This window comes from Mangifera indica, chromosome 9, assembly GCF_011075055.1.
Source record: "Mangifera indica cultivar Alphonso chromosome 9, CATAS_Mindica_2.1, whole genome shotgun sequence".
In the NCBI taxonomy this organism is placed as follows: Eukaryota; Viridiplantae; Streptophyta; class Magnoliopsida; order Sapindales; family Anacardiaceae; genus Mangifera; species Mangifera indica.
This window is the reverse complement of record NC_058145.1, coordinates 9,578,088-9,592,101: the sequence shown is the minus strand read 5'-3', so window position 1 is coordinate 9,592,101 and position 14,014 is coordinate 9,578,088. Positions and strand designations below refer to the sequence as shown.

The following is a 14,014-nucleotide window of genomic DNA, read 5'->3' as shown; positions in this document are numbered from 1 at the left end:
ATCGTTTCGTGTTGTTGCCCACAATCACCTTTGATTCGTGTCGTTACACATTTTAAGAGTTTTTGCTAGTGTGAGATAGGCTTTCATGTCATATTATCTCATCCCAGCAAAGTCATGCCAAATTTGGGAGGTTTTCCAATAACTGCTTCATAGCAGAATCTAGAAAATGTACTACAAACAAACGTCCATGCAATATGGGACAACTGTGTGTTAGCGCATTCCTCAACTATGATGGTCATGGAATATCCCTATCCATCTACGTTTTTGTGCATGGACGATTGTTCGTTTTGCATGAATGTCCATTCATTAGTGAAAAAGGTTCTCATGCATCAAGTTGTTCGTCTCGTTGTTCACGTTTCTAGAATTTTGTTGAATTTCATATGTGATACGAGAAACAGGTACTCATGCAACCTACACACTCATTTGAGGCAAAAATTATAGTTTTAACCTAGTTACATTAATGGGGACCAAATTACAAATTTCTAGATCTATGGGGTTAAAGTAATTATAAAAAATTTGAAGGGGTAAAATGTAATTTGACACTTGATTATTAATTAAAATTAATTTAATTAATTTTGATTATGATGTATGTATGGATATTTATGCATGACGTTTAGTATACCATGATGAAGCTATAGGTGTTTTTATTTATTTATTTATTTTTTGGGGAATGAATGATTGTAATTATTTAAAATAGAACCTATGTATTAGATCTTCTCTATCTTTCTGGTGTAATTCTCTTCTCACCTACTCCCCTCAAATGTAACTCAAAATTTCTAATTTTAATGAATGTAAAGTTAAATTAGTTTTATTTTTCTTTAATTAGAAAAAATTGTAACTCAAAAACAAAGTATTGAGCAGTTGAAGAAAGAAAACGAAGAAGAATATTTGAAGACTTGAAGAGCAGGACCTAGGTTGACTTGCCAGCCCTTCATGGCTCGAGGGGATTGATATTAGAATAAGTTGTATGCCAACATGTTTATTTTATATTATAGATTGCATGATTAAGGTTTCATTTTATTGTAAAAGTAACACCTCATATGCAGGCTAAAATTGGTGAGATGATAATAATAAATCTCTCAATAAGTCAAACAATAATAATTAGCACCTTCCAATAGAACATCCTGATTAAGCTCATGTTCATTGAAACTTTCTTTGCCAAAAACAAATGATACACTTCTACTAAATGAGAAATCGGGGTGGTCGTTACATTAGATCTGACTAAACTAATACACTTTGTTTGTTTGTCAAAACAAAGATAAAATATATTAGAGGCAAAGTAAAGATTGCATTTGTCGATGCAAGGTAATATACAATATCTACTCTATTAATACTTAAAGTCACAATTGAGATCGTATAATTTGTTAGGGTAACTCATAACTTGAGATTATGGGCTTTTGTGATTAATTTTTTGATTTACCTAATTAGGTCGATTTTAGTTTGTCGTCAAATTGAGGGTTGAGTTGGTTTAATGAGATCTCTGTCTACTAAAAAGTCTATAGGATTTATTAAGTCCAACAGTGAGAGTTCATCAAATTCACAGAGTTTAGTTTGTGAAGGATAAGTGCGCTTAATAGAGGTTTATATAAGAGGAAACTTCAGGTTTTCAATGAAATACAATATTGTTTCATGCAGATCATGCATCTGGAAATAAATTTGTTTCTTATATTATCTATTTGGCTATAATTTTCAGGTTATACATAAATTAATGAACTCAGATCATGCTCATGTAATGATGTAGAAAAATTAGATTAGCTATCTCCAATATAAGCACCATGATCCAAGAATCTAGGTTTCATCGTGAAATAAAATTATCGGAGATGATAATTAATTCGATTTTATCTGATTTGATTCTTTCGGAGAAAAAGGGTGCTACTAATAAGGTTGAGGTTATATCTGGAGATGATGCAATGCGAATTCTATTTGTGTCATGTTCAGTTATGCAGGTGCAACCTCAATTTTTTCTATTATAATAATTCAAAACACCTGTAGGAAGATTATTTATTCATTTACTTCAAAATTATTCAAATTATTATCTTAGTTTGTAAATTTGTATATATAATGTTACTTGTTTGGTATTATTCTTTAGCAATGTTGAATGAAATCGAGAAGATCTTTTAGATTCCTTCCTGTAAGCTCAAATAGCAATTCCCAAAAATTGCACGTGCTTGCACAAATGGAATTAGGTTGTAAATTTTAACATTACAGAATTGATAATCTGACGAAATATATATCTACTTGTATTTGCAATGGTTGTTCAATGAAGTGTAAATATTCCCCCTTTAAAAGGGGGCAACTGTTACATACATTCACAAAAACACAAGCCTTTATGCAATCTAATTCTGTTCTGACTCGGTATTATCTTCAAGAAAAGCTGAAGCGAGGTGTTGATTGAGCTTTAAAATATGCCAAGGGTCGCATCATAAACTTCTTTGTCCTTCCCACATAAGCCCTTTTTGTCAAGTTATCATAGTCATTTTCTTCAATAGCATCTAGAATCTGTCTGTACAGTAGTAAGGATGACCATACCTGCAAAAAATTCCATATATTTCACCATCAATCACTTGTTTCATGTTTTTTGTTTTTGCCATTGATATTGAGAAATAGAAATGTCATTTAAATAATACCGGCCAACGGCCAGCCTTGTCGAGCTCTGTGGCTCCTACTTCAGCGAGGTTGAAGTAGAATCTTGCTCTTTTTATCTGCTCTTTCATGAACTCTCTCCATCTATCATTAACGTTTCTGGAGAAAACATCCTTATCAGATAGTCCAAACTGTGCTAGTTCATCTTGGGGAAGATAAACTCTCCCTCTTGAAGCACTGGGAAAATAAACCAATAACAAAGTTAAAAGTAGGTAAATTAAGAAGCTTCAGCTTTAAGCAAACTATGGTTTCTCTTCCTGAAACTTACTCCTCTCCCACATCTCTGAGAATGTTTCTCAATTGATTTCCAACTGCCAAGTAGAGTGTAGCATTATATATACTTTTTGTAGAAACTGCAGATTCCGGTGCAATTCCCATAATTGGAACACTCATTAGGCCTACTGTCCCAGCCACATGGTAGCAATAAAGATAGAGTTCTTGAAAGTTTTCGTATCGACATTTTCTCGTATCCATTCTCATTCCCTCGATCATGTCCTTGAAAGGCTGTTAAAAAGAAAGAATATAAATCTATTATTGCGTCAACCTTTTTAGGTCCCTTGCCTAGAGAAGTGAATTCTGTAAGCACCTTGGTGTCTAAAGGGAAGTTGAAAACAGTATCAGTTAGTGCAGCATCAAGCATGTCATAAGGGCGCCCATCAAAAATGTCTTGCAGCCTTTCTTCCCATCTATCAAGAACGCTGGAGCTCATGCATACAGCATTGTGCCCATCAACCAGCTCATCAGTCCTGCACCAAACTGCAGAATTTCATTTCAATTAGTTTTCAGTTTTATTTTCTAGATTCTAGAAATTCTCCGACACTTGCTTCCCCAGCCTAGTTTCAAAAACTGGAGTCTCCACTGAATCCTGCAACCTTTAAAGGGCAGAAAACAATGCCCATTTCAAGAAAATCAATTCAGAAAGTGAGTCATCTCCTAGAATTAATCTGCAGAGTCGACAATTATTACTCACCGTAAATCGCCCATATCGCTTTTTGTCGCTCCTTTGTCATTAACAAGGTACCTGCATCAAGAAACCAACAGAAGAATTAATTCAAACCTTGTGGTTTTAAGCCACCGCCAATTGTTGGAAAGAAGGGAAGTGAAATTGAACCTAGATAAAAAGTCATTGCATATTCGGCACAAATATTTCCGCATCTTTGATAAGCTTCTTCAAGGAACAAAGGAGCGAACCCAGGCTTTCTTCTGCAGGAATCTTCCTTACAAAACAATGACACCTGCGACTGCCTCTCAACGATTTCGCGGACATGGAGATCCGTGTGAGGAACACCTAGTCTTGACAATCCAGGGAAGCTTACTAAGCTAGTTTTCCTGGGGGCCATTGTAACTCCACCACTGCTTGTTGCTGTTATCACTAGAGGCCTTCTACAGAATTCTGTTTTGCCATTCCCAACCCCCGTAGGCATTCCTGCTATGGAAAATGTTGTACTCATTATGGCATCTCAATCTTTCCCCTTTCTTGAAATATTAAAGGATCAAGCCGACGAAAACAAAGAGAAGTTTTCTAACAGAATATTGATAAACAATGAAAAGTTTCTTCTCGAACGTTTTCCACATTGTCCATATTGAAGAAAAACAACAAACTTGGGATAAAATAGATGGATGATAAGGCCTCTTGGGAATCTAACAATGCAGTTATTGGGAAACTTATAAACATACGAGTCTAATGAGACAAACACACAAGTGATTAAGATTGGTTTTGATAAAATTAATACAAGGATTAGAGATTGACTCTTAGGTTGATGAATAGTTGTTTAGTTAGGATGTTTAAATTGTCAGGATCATTGGTAAATTGTAAAGAGTTGAGAATAATAGTGTGTTTTTACAAAGATGCTACGTTTGTCTATTTGCAATTGGTCAAAAATTCCACGGAGCCGTCTTCTTGTGTGCAATTCTTATCAGAATCTTGATCTCATTTGATGCATCGTTTGTTCAATTTCTGCGTGCTCCTTGTTGTCACGTCATCACGTCTAAATTATAATATTGCAGTTTGTTTCCAAGTGGTTTGAGATGATCTAAGCGCAACACTAATTAAGGTATCTTGTCCATCTTTTTCCCAGCAGAAGATTTATGAATTCATTATTTTCAAAGGAAGTATCTAGGGTCACATAGTACATCATTGGTGACAATGAGTTAGAGATTTTGCATTTTCTTCATTAAATAAATACATGTATTCCGTATTCAGATGAAAGAAACTCTTGCAAAACCTAATAACAAATATGTAGACTGTTTTCACTTGTTTGAGAGGCTTCATTTGTTATTTTGACCATATAAATATTATAATTCAATTTTGTTGGTCTTAAAATTCTTACATTAGATCATTGTTAAGAGTTAGCAAAACTTCGATTATAAGGTGTTATGATGATGTATATGGGTCTTGTTGTTCATTTGTAAGCGAAAATCCGACTTTTTGATAAGCAAATAGGGGTGTAGAGGATAACACCTTTGAATTCGTAAACGTATTATTTGAGTTTAATCTATAAAAAGTCATATTAGAATTTTTTTTAAGAAATCTAATTACGGTTTCTTTTATTAATGAGAATTTTAACCGAATTTGTTTTAATTATAAATATCTTAATATATAAATACAATTCGCGATATAACAATTTATATGTATATATACTTATTGTTACAAGAGGTTTAGGAAATATTAAAATAATATTTAACTATGCTAGCCATAGCCTTATTTTATTTAGATGAACTAGGGTAGACTGTGTGCATTTTCTGTTTACTATATGAGTAATTGGTTTATTGATTTTATAAACTCTCTAATTAGTTAAATAATTAATAACAGAGGACGTTGAAAACAATATGTCGTGACGAATTTGTAAAAATAGGATTACATGTTGTATTAAAATCAATAGATATTGTCAAATCAATAAAAAGGAAAAAACAAGGTGTCTGATAAACTTAGCGCACACAATATCTATTCTTCAGATACATGCAAACGAAAAATTATGATGTGAGTTCAAATCATATTGCCACATTAAACCTTAATTTATATGTAAGTGTGAGGAAAAACCTTATTTGTAAAGCTAACTTTTACTATGGAAAGAGCCAAAATATCACTTTGTAGAGTCCAGAAGTCTCCTGGCTGAACCAATAGCCATGGATCCAAGGAAGTAAAACCATTAATGTTGCCGGATTAGGAAGAAAAATTAATGAAAGTGAAGTGAGAATGTGAAGCCAAAGGACTTTTCAGCCCTTTGATGTCATCACTTCAACGATATTTAAGCATAGTTGTTTTATATTTTGTCTCATTTAATCGGATATTGCTTTTAATAAGTTTCAACATAGCCAAAAGAGTCTTTTTGAGTAAGCTAGAAAACAAATTAAGCCTTTTCGTCCCAGAAATTCATGCATGAATGGAGCTAAACATTCTAATGAAAAGCCATTGTCATATTAATTCATTATTTTATTTTCGAAAATTAAAAAAAAAAATTGATTCTCTAATGTGAAAAATTTTCAAAAAGAAAAACTAATACCTAATATATAATTTAATTAGGTTTATATATACTCTTTCCATTCATTTAGTAATAAAATATCTTTTTTTTTTTTTTTACAATGAAGAGATTTATATATACATATAAAAAATTTATTATTTGAGATAATTTTTTTATTTATAAAAATAATTATGCCATCAAAAAATCTGCATGAAGTATGAAGTCCATGATTTTGTTATTAAAAAAAAAAGATGGTTTCATATATTCTTTTTAAAGTTCTAAAATAAACTTGTTAAGCAACCAATTATGTCATGATCAATGTTGATAGATCTAAAAATATGGCAAAATCTGTTCAAACTTCTCCCACTATCTACCACCAAATTGCTTTTTGGGTTGGATTTTGAACAACCCACATGATGTTAGAGAGGACCTAAGAAGGGATTAGTGGACCTTTTTATATAATAAATCTTTTCTCTTTCTCTCTCTATATATACGTAGTAATTTGATATAATTTATTTTGTAAACTGACCTCACTAATCTATTGCGAGGATAAAATTATCACTATAAAAAATACTAATTTTAGTAAGAGAAGTAATAATAAGAGGTTATATTCTATCGTTGTAAGTATTTTTTTTATAATTTTAACGATTAATTATTGATACTCATTAAAATCAAAGAAATTTATGACTTTAACGATGCAAAAATGGTCATTAAAAATCTATTTTTCATTGTTAAAAAATTTTAAAGATAGAAAAAATCTCATCATCGATTATCGTTATAGCTTATGCCGTTAAAAGTATTAATAACAAGAATAGAAAAAATTTCTCCTTCATTAAAACCCCCTTTTTTTTAAAATGTAGTTTATATTATTTATTAAACAAATAGGGGAAGTTTTTTAATTAAATATATTTTATTTTTTAATAAAATTATATTTACATTTTTTATACATAATTTGAGTATATAAATGATTTATCATTATGTAATTAGATGATTTTGAATTAAAGATAAAATAATATTCAATCATATGATAATATAACATTTATATATATAAATTATGTATAAAAAATATGTATATATAATATTATACTTTATTTTTATATTGCCTTTATCAATTAGGCATTGATAAAAAGGTGAAAACTAAATATTGTTTGTAGAATGTTCAATCCCCATTTGTCATGTTTTTTATATTATTTTATTTTGAAATTATACCCCTTATCTTAAAAACAATTATTTCAAAGTGGATTATTATAATACAAATTCTTGGCATAAATCTATAATACAATAATTTACCCTTTAATTGTTGAAAAGATAGTGAATCTCTAATTTCTCTTTACTTCATTGAATTAATGAGTTAAGATTTTATATAAAAAAAAATTGTGTTCAAAATAAAAATTGATAAAAAATCAGGGATAATGTGCAAATAACTTCTTCAAGTACATTGAAGTCCGAACCAAGCCATAATTTTTATATCAATAATTGTTTTTAAGATCCACTTTCTAACTCTGACAAAGTTGTTAATTTGCTTCTGTTATCGTTTTGATAATATATAATAGATCAATAACATGATAAATTGTTTTTGTTTATAGATCATTTATCAAATTAATTTCAAAATATTATCTAAAATAATTATTATTTATGTCTCCATTTTCACAAGGGATATCAATTATTGTTCTCAGTCAGTTTTCATTATTAGAATAGCAATGATTTTTGTTCTTTATTCGTAGAAAAAAATCTTCTCTTCATCCTTATACTTGCAAAATAAAATCTTCACCATATGCTCTCTAAACACAACATAAACATATTAAACAATAAAACTAACTAAAACTAAAACCATCTTATTATTTCAAATACCACAAATAACATATGTTAATTACTTTAATATGTATTACAAAAAAAATAAATTAATTTAAAAAAGATAAATAATCTAAAACTACAATTATATGTTAGTAATTTAAGTAACAATATTAATATAAAAGGATGAAGAAACGGTAGGGACACATATTATATATCTTTGTCTCCGATTGTGAAAATATTTTTTATTTCTATCCCTATCTCTTTTCCAATTTCTATCAGAAAATCTCCCTCATATAAGAGTCGGAGAGGGCCGAATATCCTAAATTCGGCCCTAAAGTTATTATCTCTTTATATTTGTCAAATAAAAAATATTATAGAAGCTTAAAAAAAGAAAATCTCACTAATAAAAGATTTTTGATATATTACAACAATTTTCAATGTATTTAATATTAACTAATTTTCAGTAAATTACTATTCCCCACCCAAGCTTGGCTCAAAAGCAATTTTCCACCCCTTGATTATATAAATTACATTTATACAGCCAAAATAAAACTTCATTTGAAAAAAATAAAGGTGTAAGGAAAAATAGTAATTTCACCATCTATAAATTATGAAAAATAAATAAATCTTATACACATCACACCTTAACATTTTAAATATAATATTTTAGCCTTTTACAAAATTGATTGAAATCATGTAATGAATTCATTGCAAAATGTTTGGAAATCCTAACCTTAGTCACTAGTAGCCTCCTATGTACGCTATTTATAGATCTTTGTTGGTTCTTCTTGTCAATGACGAAGCCATAGTTTCTAATGTCGGAGAAATTGTTTCTAGTCATCGATGAAGAAGTGAGAAGTAGCATTTTTAGTCATTGATGAAGAAGTAAGAAGTAGAATGAGATGATGATGTACGTCAAATAGAACTTCTAGTGTTGTTGATTTTGCTTCCAATGTAGGTGAAGTCGATGCCAAGTAGAGCAAGGGGTAGATCAATAGGTGTGGAAGCCAAATGACATGCCAAAATTTGATGTCGACTTTACCTAGGATGAGATGATGTATTAAGATTTGCGAAAGTTGATGTTGTTATCTTTGTTTTTAGTGTTGAATGTGAGATTAGCAGGATGAGATGTTAGAAATCAAAATAGACGTCGTATAGAATTGGAAATGGCAAGATCAGTGGATGCAAAAAGTCGAATGAAATTCTTGATGGTGACAAGAATAAGAGGGTGAGTTAAAAAAAAAAAAAAAGGAGAAAAGAGGGTACTTATGCAAATATGATATCTAAAAAGATTTTTAAATTTTTTTGATATGCGGTAATATTATAATTTTGAAAAGTAAAATAGTTAGAAATAATATGGTAATTTAACTTTAGAAATCGTGTCAGGTTTCCTTTCCCATTAATGGAGATTTATTTTTGGTGGAAAAAAGTAATTTATGCCATCAATGGTGAAAAAGTGTTTTTAACCCAAACATTAGTGGGAAAAAGGTATCTTTTCAATAAAACCCTATCTATAAACTTTTAAAAACCTTCAAAGAAGTGTCTGGTTTGAAAAATATTTTATTAATAAAATTTAAAGATTATTTTAGAAATTATTGTGTATAAATTGTTACTATATTTATAAAATTTGATAAGAATTGGTAGATATAAATAATTATTATGTTTAGTTAGATTTAATAAAAGAATACTGATATATTATTTTAAAATATTTTTTTATATTATTTATTATATTAATTGAAAATGAGATTTTTTTCTTAAAAAATTAATAAATAAAAATATAATTATAATAATATAAAGATTACCAAGGTAATCTTTTAATACATGAAATGAAGGTGATAATTAGATTACTTCTGCATTATTATTAATAATAAAAAATTATCAAAATATTTTATTACTTATAAATAAAATAAAGTAATATAAATAATAAAATATAAATTATCGTATTACTCTTTAATCTCCCGACCAACCGCCCCTAAGGATTTTTATAGTATTCTCTCTTCAATATCTTTCAAGGCAGCTGTTACTTCAACTGCTCTCCTCCTCGTCAGCACTACGCTGATTTCGCTCCCTTATCCCTTCGTCATCAGCCACATGAACTTGCCTTATCTGTTACCGCTATGGTTGATTCAAGTTTTGATTGGGTTTGTTTACAGCAACCACCAGATGCTGACTTCTGCGCTTTGGCTACAATTGACGTCGGTACAACCTTTGCAGTCTCGTTGGCCTTGGTAAAGTGAGTGAAGGAGCTGATGTGTTTTTAAGCTTACTCTCAAAATGCCCCAATGTATGTTCCAGTTATTGTCACTTGCTCTTGAAAAATTCTGCTCTATTTTTCATCAATCTTCGCCTTGCCATGTATCACGTATAACGAGGGTTTCACTACCTTATTGATCAAGTAATCGTTTTAATATTAGTCAAATAAAAGTTGGCAGACACATGATTAACGATTTTTTATTATGCATCTGGAAGGATTTATGTCTACCTAAATAAATGTAACTTATTTGTGAAACAGAGGAAGTATTCTGTAAGCTTTCTTTCCTTGTCATCTATGACTTGGGGAATCATTAGAATGCGATAATACCTGCAGTCCATGAGTAACTTGAAATGTTGTGCTTAGCATGAAATGATTTGATTTTCTTCCAGTTTGGCTTAATGATGAGATAATTATATCAGTGGTTGGTAGCAATTTTTGTCCATATTGCAGTCAAATTCATCTCCATTATGAGTTGTAAGGATAGCTGATTTAATTGATTGTTTTAACGTTTGTTGGGTTTATTTTCATTTTTGTATATAATATCGGCTTTTTAAGTTTAAAATTGATGATTAGTTGATGAAAAAATAATTATTTGTTAAACTAAGGTGTGATTTATGTTTTAAAACTATTAATTTTATCAAAAAATAATAGATTTTATGCCAGTAAAAAATTTGGGTTTAAGCTTAAATTTTAAAATTTGCTTAAGAAAATAAGATTTATTAAGTTGAATTTGGTACTTCGATGATGGAAAATTGAGCATTTGGAACAATTATTCTAGAAGTGCAAACCAAGGTGGTGATAATTAGGGTCAGTGGAAGAGTTGAGATTCAGGAAATTGTGAAAGTAGCAGTCAAACTGGCGGTTGGAGCAGCTAGGAAATTTCAGGTGGTAAGAACAAAGGAGATACAACTAACGAGACTGGGGGTCAATCATCTGGTTGGGGTCAGTTCAAAATCAAAGGAAAAGTAAGTGGTGCAGGAAGCTCTTGGGGGAAGAGAAGCCATGTAAGTGGAAGGGAGAAAGGAGGGTGGTAATTACGCTTCATAGAAAATTTAACTCGTGGAAGAGAGAAATAAGGGTTATGCTCTCGCCTCTTACTTACTAGCTATTTCTTTCTCTTCTTCCATCTTCTTCTCCTTCCTTGTTTCACCTACATCACTCCTTTCTTTTTCTTTTGCTGCTCTTTTTTCTTTCATGATATGGGCAATCGTAGCCTTGGCAGCTCCATTGGGCCAAAATCTGGCTAGATTGAGATCATTTTTCTTTCTTTTGCCTTTTTTTTTTTTCCTTGATATAGCCAATCTCAATCTGTGCAGTGTCACCGAGCTACGATTTGGCTAAATCAAGCAAGAAAAACACTTTTGTTTTTTGTCTTTTTTAAATAAGATTAGACGTAGTCGATTTAGCCTTTACTGATGACCTGTTTCTTTTCTTTTTCCTTTTTTTTTTTTTTTTTTTGGCTTTTGTTGCTGCTATAACGGATGCTAGCTGTTTTTATTTGTAATTGTTTATGGATGGTTCCCATGGCCATAGCCACCAGCAACTACACTTTCCACTCGTTTTATATTTTACTTGTCTTCATGTAAAATGGTTTGGTAAGATGTCTAAAATGACCAGGAAAAAGGGTTAAAAGTGTTGGAACTGGGGAAGATTAAGAAATTAACTGAGAGGGGAAGAAGAGAAAAAGAAGAGAAGTGTTACTTTGTCTTTTTTTTTTTTTTTTGCATGAAAAAAATGTGAATTATATATTTAACGGAAAAACTTAAAAAGGTATTTTTATCAAACCTTCCTTGGGTGAAAAAATATAAATCACTCATTATTTAATTCTTGTATTTAAATTTCCATATCTATGGAATTCTTTCCAGATTGAAATATTACAGAACTGTAAGACTTGAAAACGGGGCGGCCAATCCTTGAAAAGTTACCGTTTCTTAGATGTTTGAAATGGTGGCCCACAGAGGCAGCAAAGAGCCACCTGGGGACTTATTGTTAGATAATTCAAATGATTCAGTTTTAAACCATGTAACTGAATTGACATGTCAATTGGGGTAAGTTTATGGTCCGGTCTTAAATACGGAAAAATAGTATAACCTGAAAGGACAGGATTTGTTATTATGGTAGATTATGTTAAATCCGTAAACCTTCTAAGCCATTCTGTGGCAAGGCTGTGCAGCCTTGCAAGCTGTGCCCTTGAGGTGTTAAATTTTTTATTTTAATTTTTTCAATTTCCCATTCTCTTTATACGTTCTCTTCTTTTAATTTATTTCGCATTCAACATTTTATTCATTTAATTTTAATATTTCTATTTCAATTGTCAATTTCTCTTTACATTGTATTTATTTAATTTTGTATTAATTTTTTGTCTTTGATTTTTTAATAAAAATATTTTTTAAAAATAATTATTTAAATCTATTCATATAAATTTTTTTACAAATTAATACAATTGAAGATTGTAAATTTTCAAATAACATAAAACCATTTTCTAACTAATTGGAGTATTTAATTAAAGAAAACTTTTTCATTTATTGATGTCACTGTGATGGATTTACTTTCTTAACTACATCGTCGTGCCTTACCTTATACTTGAGCCGAGATAATTGTATTTCATATGCTCCATTGGTAAAAAGAACCAACTAACTCACTCGCTAGACTTTCAAATAGTGTCACTTGTAATTTTTATTACACATGTTATTGTCACCATTTCTTAATGTCTATTAACAACATAATTGTTTTTTTTGTTTTTACAATTTTATTAATTATTAGTTTTCTTTAAAATATTTCTATAATGAAAATATGCTCTAAATGGAAAAGATGTGCAAGTAATTGAAACGATTTAATTTTTGTAGACATAATTGATCAATAATTGGTACAATGCAACCACTGTAATATAGACTGTTACAGTATTTACATTGCACCCATTTTTGATCCATTACTTTTACAAAAGTGAAATCATCTCAATTATTTGAACACTTTTTTCGTTTAAAATATATTAAGTATTTTCATTATTAAAATATTTTAAAAAAACAATAATTAACAAAATTATAAAAGCAAAATAGAAACTAAATTGCTAATAGATATTAACAAAATAGTTACAACAGGTATAGAAAAAATGTAAGAGACCCTATTGGACAATCATTCATGTGAGTTATTCAATTCTTTTTGGTGATTGAGTGTATGAAAAATAGTTATCCTAACTCAAGTATTAGGTGAGTCAAGAAGACGTAGTTAGAAGAAAGTCTATTGCAACATCACCAATGAAATAAAAGGTTTTCTTTAATTAGATAGAACAATTAATAATATAAATTAATTTTACATCATTTGAAAATATAAATAAAATATGATTTAATAGATTAATTTGTAATTTACGATTCTCACTTATTTTAATTTTGAAGAAAATTTATATTAATAAATTCAAATAATTATTTTTAAAAAAATTTAATTAATATGTAAATGGGTGAGTTCGTTTAAGGACTGAAGTGACTTAACCCCATATACATAGAGCTGTGTTGAGAGCATTTTGATTTGTTTGAATCAATCCGGTCCAAAGGCTCACAACTATGACGACCTTGGACCCGGCATAACCCACAGCCTAGTTTCTTAAAAAAATAAATTGATAATATTGGAATGAATTGAGAAATATAAGGAATTTTTAAATTATAATATATATTTTAAAATTTTTTATTAGTGGCTCATTAGATACATGTTGTGCCGATAATATTATTTTAATGGTGCATTTAGTTTTAACAATATTTTATTAAAATAATAAAAGGTTAATATCACAACGGGTAACCTATAATATTATTCAATAAAATAATGTATAAATATTTTTGAAACATAAATATGTATACACATAAATATATTA

The 14,014-nt window shown here is 29.7% G+C and overlaps 1 pseudogene; it reads right to left on the bottom strand.

Annotated features, from left to right (window-relative positions):
• Positions 1-329: 329 nt before the first annotated feature.
• LOC123226068 lies at positions 330-12,309 on the bottom strand (annotated as a pseudogene).
• Between the last annotated feature and the right edge of the window lie 1,705 nt (positions 12,310-14,014).